The sequence below is a fragment of the Panthera leo genome, chromosome D1, assembly GCF_018350215.1.
Source record: "Panthera leo isolate Ple1 chromosome D1, P.leo_Ple1_pat1.1, whole genome shotgun sequence".
In the NCBI taxonomy this organism is placed as follows: Eukaryota; Metazoa; Chordata; class Mammalia; order Carnivora; family Felidae; genus Panthera; species Panthera leo.
Window position 1 is genome coordinate 70736336 of NC_056688.1, and position 7517 is coordinate 70743852.

General features: G+C 41.4%; 1 long non-coding RNA gene across 1 annotated transcript; it reads left to right on the forward strand.

The window, feature by feature from the left end:
- The first annotated feature begins 5282 nt into the window (after positions 1-5282).
- Positions 5283-7234, forward strand: LOC122200667. Its single transcript, XR_006193886.1, has 3 exons — positions 5283-5361; positions 6350-6393; positions 7057-7234. It is a non-coding gene; the product is annotated as an uncharacterized LOC122200667 (long non-coding RNA).
- Positions 7235-7517: the final 283 nt, after the last annotated feature.

Consider the following 7517-nt stretch of genomic DNA (forward strand, 5'->3'; position numbering starts at 1 on the left):
AATGCTCCATTAATTAGCATTGCATAAAGTCTGTCAACAGGAAGCGTTACCTTCACATTTGTTTAGTCTCTCCAGTTATGAGCAAGGTTAACTCCCCATCTTGTCTGATTTCCTTTTACTGTGTCATTAAGGTTTTGGGGTTTTCTTTATGGTTTGTGTTAGGCAGACATTAAAAGTTTAAGTGGGCATTCAAGGTCTTGGTTGTGAATGGATTGCTTTTTTCATGCTTTCATTTTTGGCTATTGATTGTAACAACTACATATTTTCAAATCTGTTTATGTTCCCTGCTGACCACTTGAGGAAATGAGGAATTGTCCAGTGTGAGAAGGGGTGCAGAGCAGAGATGGATTTGTGTCACATTCACATGTTCCGTGTCTCTTGTGGACAGTGTTTGAGTAATGCATAGCCTTTGTGAACATTGGGGGGTGTCCCTTCCCCCTTTTTCCCTGGGAATGAGCCAAGTTAATTGACCTGTGCTAGCACCAAATCCATGTCCTTAAACCCTCTGAGGGCACAGTCAGTACAGACGTTTGCTTTCAGCAGCTCTCATTTCTAATAATTAGAGCTACCTCGGCCACTTTGGGAAATATTAATTTCTATGATATAAAAGACTGAAATGACTAATTATTTGGAGATTGATTGCAGGTTTTCAGGCAATGGATTAAAGGTTGGTCTAAACAATGTCTTAAAAATACGGTGTACTTTGAAAATTGCTCATGTAATATGTGTTCACTATACAAAAATAAGAAAATGCCCATAAGTTAAAAAGAAAGAAAGAAAGAAAGAAAAGAAAGAAAAGAAAAGAAAGAAAGAAAGAAAGAAAGAAAGAAAGAAAGAAAAAAGAAGGAAAGAATGCTCACAATCTTACTACTAAGAGATGACTACTGTTATTTTGGTGTCTTTTCTTCCAAATAGTTCCCTGTGTCTGATGTACATGATTACACAAATAAATATGCATACTCGTGGGACTTTCAGTCTCCATAATCATGCAAACCATTTCCTACAATCAATCCCGTCTTACATACCTGTATCTATCTATCTATATCAATATTCACATCTGTATCTACAACCCTGTTCTTGTTTCTCTGGAGAGCCCTAACTAATACACTCAGTTTCTCCATTGGTAACATCTTGCAAAACTATAATACAGTATCACAAACAGGGTATTGATATTGATACGAACATTCCATCACCACAAGAATCCCCATGCTGCCCTTTTATTTATTTATTTTTTTAATGTTTCATTATTAATTTTTGAAACAGAGAGAGAGAGAGAGAGAGAGAGCGTGAGTGGAGGAGGGGCAGAGAGAGAGGGAGACACAAAATCCCAAGCAGGCTCCAGGCTCTGAGCTATCAGCACAGAGCCCGATGTGGGGCTTGAACCCAGGAACCTCGAGGTCATGACCTGAGCCAAAGTTGGAAGCTTAACCAGCTGAGCCACCCAGGCACCCCTCCCATGCTGCCCTTTTATAAGGCAACTCTGTCCCATTCTCCTCACCTCTACTGAGTCTGTTATCCCTGGCAGCCATCAATTTGTTCTTCATTTCTGTAATTTTGTTATAGAATTTCAAGAATGCTCTATAAATAGAATCACACAATATGTACTTTTCTTGGGTTTTTTTCCCACATAACATAATTCTTTTTTTAACTTCTCAAAATTCATAATTTTTTCACTTTGTGTAATTTCACATAGTATGCAAAATGTAGCGTGTATCAATAATGTGTTTTGGTTTTTTGTTTTTTTATTATTGCTGAGTATTCCATGGGGTGGATATACCCGATTTGTTTAGCCATTCACCCACTAAAGTACATCTGGGTTGTTTCCAGCTTTTGGCTATTATAAATAAAGCTGCTATAAACATTCATGTAAAGATCTTTGTGTGAACGGAAGTCTCCGTTTATCTGGGATAAACACCCAGGAGTGCAATTGCTGGGTTGTATGGGGTTGTATGTTTAGTGTTCTTTTTAATTTTTTAATTTAAATTTTTTTTAATGTTCACTTCTTTTTGAGAGAGAGAGAGGGGGGGGGGGAGGGGCAGAGTGAGAGGGAGACACAGAATCTGAAGCAGGCTCCAGGCTCTGAGCTGTCAGCACAGAGCCCGACATGGAGCTCAAACTCACAAACTGCCAGATCATGACCTGAGCTGAAGTCAGATGTTTAACCGACTGAGCCACCCAGGTGCCCCATGGATGTTTAGTGTTTTTTTAAAACTACCAAACTTTTCCAGAGTGGCTGTACCATTTTACAGTCCCACCCGCAGTGGGACCAGCAAGCGATCTGGTTTCTCTGCATCTTCAACAGCATTTGGTGTTACTTTTTATTTTAGCCATCCTAATAGGTATGAATTTCTGTAATAGTTATAGTGCTACTCAAATGATCTATTCCACATTGGGCGAGTTTGGTTGGTTTGTGTTTTTCAAGGAATCAGTCCATTTAACCTAAGTTGTCAAATTTTTGTATGTAGAGTTGTTCATAGTATTGTTTTTTAAAAAAACTGATTTCTCTTGCCATTTGCAACAGTATGGATGGAGCTAGAGGGTATTAAGCGTAGTAAGTCAGTCAGAGAAAGACCAATACCATATAATTTCACTCATATGTGGAATTTAAGAAACAAAACAAATGAGCAAAGGGAAAAAGAAAGAGAAAGATTAACTAGGAAACAGTTCCTTAACTGTAGAAACAAACTGATGGTTACAGAGGGGAGGTAGGTGGGGGGATGGGTGAAATAGGTGATGGGGATTAAGGAGGGCACTTGTGATGAGCACCAGGTGTTATATGGAAGTGTTGAATCACTATGTTGTACACCTGAAACTAATATTATACTGTATGTTAACTAACTGGAATTTAAATAGAAACTTAAAAAAATCATTGATTTCTGCTATTTATTATTTCTTTTGCTTTGGGTTCATTTTGTTCTTTTTCTAGTTTCTTCAACGGAAGCTTAGATGATTGATCTGAGATTTTTCCTCTTTTCTAATACGTGCACTTAGTGTTATAAATTTCCCTGAAAGAGATCTTCTATATTGCATGGAGAAACCTTAGTGTAACTGCCACGTATATAGCTCCCTACCGAGGAATTCAATTTAATTCAGCAAATATTTATGGAGTGCTTGGGCCAGGCACTATTCTAAATCCTCAGTATACATCAGGGAACAAAGCAGACAAAGATCTCTATCTTTGTGGAACTTACATTCTAGCTGGGGGAGACATGCAATAAATAGCATGCATAATTTAGATAGTATGTTAGAAAGTGGTAAGTAGAGGAACAAAAAGTACTGTAGGAGAAGAGGAATGGATATGGGGAACTATCGTGTTTAATACTATAGTACTTACAGTACTGCATTTGATACTACAGGTGTAGTATTGAATAGGTTGGTCAGGCAGGCCTTGTGGAGGAGTAAAGATCTAAAGGAGTTGGTCAAGCCAGTATCTGGGGGGTATGCTTCAGACAGGTGGGGTGGCGAGAGCAAAGGCCCTGTGATGGGAGCATGCCTGGATGATCTGAGGAAAAGCAAGGCAGACGGTGTGGCTGGAGCAGAGTGAGCAAGACAGAAAGTGGTAAAAATGAAGTCAGATTATAATGGGGGCCAGGTCTTTAGGTCTTGCTCTGAGTGAAATTCACATTGCAATATGTGAAGCAAAGGAATGACATGACCTGGTTTAGGTGTTCAAGGAATCACTCTGGGTGCTATGTGAGGAATAGAGTACAGAGTAGAGAAGCAGGTGACCTCATGGCAGGTGAGAGGCAGTGTGGCTTGGAACAGGTAGCAGCAGCAGGCATGGTGAGAAGTGATTACATTCTAAATACATTTCCAGAGTAGAGTTAATAGGTGTTCTTCATAGATTGGACTCGGGGTGTTCAAAAAACATAGACAGCTGTTGCAGCAATTTCTTGCTTGACATGTCTCCAAAGGCAAGGGAAATAAAAGCAAAAATGAACTATTGGGACCTCATCAAGACAAAAAACTTCTGCACTACAAAGGAAACAATCAACAAAACTAAAAGGCAACTGACAGAATGGGAAATATATTTGCAAAGGACATATCAGATAAAGGGCATATCAGATAAAGGGTTGGCATCCAAAATCTATAAAGAACTTAGCAAACTCAACACCCAAAAACATATAATCCAGTGAAGAAATGGGCAGAAGACATGAATAGACACTTTTCCAAAGAAGACATCAGATGGCTAACAGGCACATGAAAAGATGCTCAACAGCACTCATCATCAGGGAAATACAAATCAAAACCACACTGAGATAACACCTCGCACCAGTCAGGGTGGCTAAAATTAACATCTCAGGAAACAACAGATGCTGGCGAGGATGTGGAGAAATGGGAACCCTATTGTACTGTTGATGGGAATGCAAACTGGTGCAGCCGCTCTGGAAAACAGTGTGGCGGTTCCTCAAAAAATTAAAAATAGAACTACCCTACGACCCAGTGATAGCACTACTAGGAATTTATCCAAAGGATACAGGAGTGCTGATTAATAGGGGCACATGCACCCCAATGTTTATAGCAGTGCTTTCAACAATAGCCAAACTATGGAAAGAGCCTAAATATCCATCAACTGATGAATGGATAAAGATGTGGTTTATGTATACAATGGAATACTACTTGGCAATGAGAAAAAAGGAGATCATGCCATTTGCAGCAATGTGGATGGAACCAGAGGCTATTATGCTAAGTGAAGTAAGTCAGTCAGAGAAAGACAGATATTATATGTTTTCACTCATATGTGGAACTTAAGAAACTTAACAGAAGACCATGGGGAAAGGGAGGAGAAAAAAAGTTACAGAGAGGGAGGGAGGCAAACAACAAGAGGCTCTTAAATACAGAGAACAAACTAGGGTTGATGGGGGTGGCAGGGGAGAGAGGAAATGGGTGATGGGCATTGAGGAGAGCGCTTGTTGGGATGAGCACTGGGTATTGTATGTAAGCAATGAATCATGGGAATCTACCCCCAAAACCAAGAGCACACTGTATATCCTGTATGTTAGCCAACTTGATAATAAAATAAAAAAAAAACCAAAAAACCACAGGCATCTGGATAACCACCTTGATATTGATCCATAAACATAGGTGACCACATTCCATACCACATGCACCCCTCCCACCTGTACAACCCTGCTTGCGGCTTATTGGACAATGGGAGGCACTTACCTAGGAGCAGCTGATCAATAGGCTGGACATGAGCCTATAGAGTATCCTGGCATGGAAGTTTCGCTCAAGAAGGTGGCAATTAACTGTGCCAATGATTTTCTCTTTCAGGAATCAGAACTGGAGAAATAAGAAAAGATGATCAGTGAAAGCAGAAGCTGAAAGACACAGAGAGAAGGCAGTATTCAGACTTCATGAGTAAGCAGAAGCAATGAATAAACAAGAGCTCTGAGCAAACAAAAGCCTCACGAGGTAGCAAAAAAGATATACAAAGTGACGAAGGAAGTGATAGACCATAACTAAGAGTATCAAATTCTCAGGAGAAAGTCAATGGCCTGGGTCACGGGCCAACCCTGAAGCCAGAGGTACAGTCACCTCCTGTGTTACCGGAGGTGGGGGAATAGTACTAGACAGGCAAAGACTACAGGTGTGCCCCAGCCATGTAAAGTCAGGCTGGAATCAGCTCTGTAAGAGCCAGCACTACATTTGAGCCAAAATTCTGAGGGTACAAGGAAGCCAGAGAGAGGAGCGGAAAGCTGTCTACCAAGAGAAGCAGAAAGTGTAGCAGGTGCTCAGAGAGAAGCAGGGATGGCAGATGGTATGGCCACAAGATACACCACTGCATCTCACCTACCTGTTTCAGTCCCATCCTGGGGTGTCCTGGCTGTGCTGACCGCTGCACGTTAGAGCTCCCAGAGCGTGTCCTTTGTAAAAGTTTGAAATACCTCCTTCCTGCTTGCGTTAGTGGGAGTCGTTTTTGGTTAATGCTCCAGCGATAAAAATGGTACGTTTGGCTGGAAATTTCTTGGTGCCTACTTATCCCTCCGGATTGAGCATGGCAGACAAGGTATAAAAGGTGAAGATGCAAATATATGGGATAAAGAACTAGCTGGAGGGGTGCTTGGGTGGCTCAGTCGGTTAAGCGTCTGACTCTTGATGTCAGCTCAGGTCATGATCTCACAGTTTGTGAGTTCGAGTCCCACATCAGGCTCTGTGCTGACAGTGTGGAGCCTGCTTGAGAGTCTGTCTCTCTCCCTCTTCCTCTGCCCCTTCCCTTCTCTCTCTCTCTCCCTCTCTCTCTCTCTCTCTCTCTCTCTCAAAAAATAAACAAATGAAAATTTGAAAAAAAAAACCTAGCTGGAACCATGTGAAGCATTTTACATACCTTCTCTCATTTAATCTGTAGGGTCAGGGAGGTAGCATTATGGCTCACAGGGAGGCTCAAAGAGGGTAAGTACGGTCCGTCTTCATTATTCACTTAATCTGTATTTGCAAATTTGCCTACTCACTAAAATTTATTTGTAAGCCTAAATCAATACCCCCAGTGCTTTCGCAGTATTTACAGACCTGTGCAGCGTGGTGAAAAAATTGAGTTGTTCAGCGTGCATGTTCCCAGCTAACCTAAAAAAAGCAACACTCTGAAACCTTTCTGTTTCAGCTCTCACACTGTAAACAAGTTTCCGTTTTGCAGTGTATTTAGTGCTACATTTTTCACATTTTGTGCTGTTTGTTGATGACTTCACTGTTTAAAATGGCCTCAGTTGTAATGTCGAAGTGCTGTCTGGCGTTCCTAAGCCCACGAAGGCCGTGACGTGCCTTACGCTGAAAATATGTGTCAGATAAGCTTTGTTTAGGCAAGAGTTATAGTGCTGTTGGCTGTGAGGTGAGTCAATAATATACATTAAATGTTCTGTCTTTAAACAGAAACTTACATAGCACGAAAGCTATACATTGATTGGCTGATGAAAATGTCATGACTGGAGGCCCGCAGGAATCTACCCCTGTATTTCCCCTAGGAGTAATAATAGTTCAGTATTTGCTAATTCAGTGTTTGTAGAGACTTCACAGAGCGTAACTACTATGAAAAACAAGAATCCACTGTCACACGTGCAGGATCGGAACAGTGGCTGCCTAGCTCCAAAGCCTCCCCTCTCTGATTCTGGACACCTTGTGCTCATTCCATTCCACCATGCCATGCTTCAGAAGAGAAAGAAAGACTTCTCTGCACAGCTTCCAGTGCTCCTTCCACTGCGCAATGCCGCCTTCTCTAGAACTTGTTGCCTAGTTGGGAAATGAGCAGGTAGGAAACGACTGTGGAAAACGTAGTAGAATCTATGTTAGGGCTGGGAGAGTAATGTGTAGCAGTTAGTCACCACTTATCTCTTAAGTATATGTGGCAGGCTTTGCTCATCTACCACAGCCCTTTTCCTGCTTCAGCCCTGATGGGGTTTCACAGTCCTCAAGATAGGATTCCAGGCAACCACTACCAGTTGATCAGAGTTGGCATCCAACGTGAAACTTTTATGTTCCCTGCATGACAACCTGCACCCTTGAAGATTAAGCATGCACTTGGA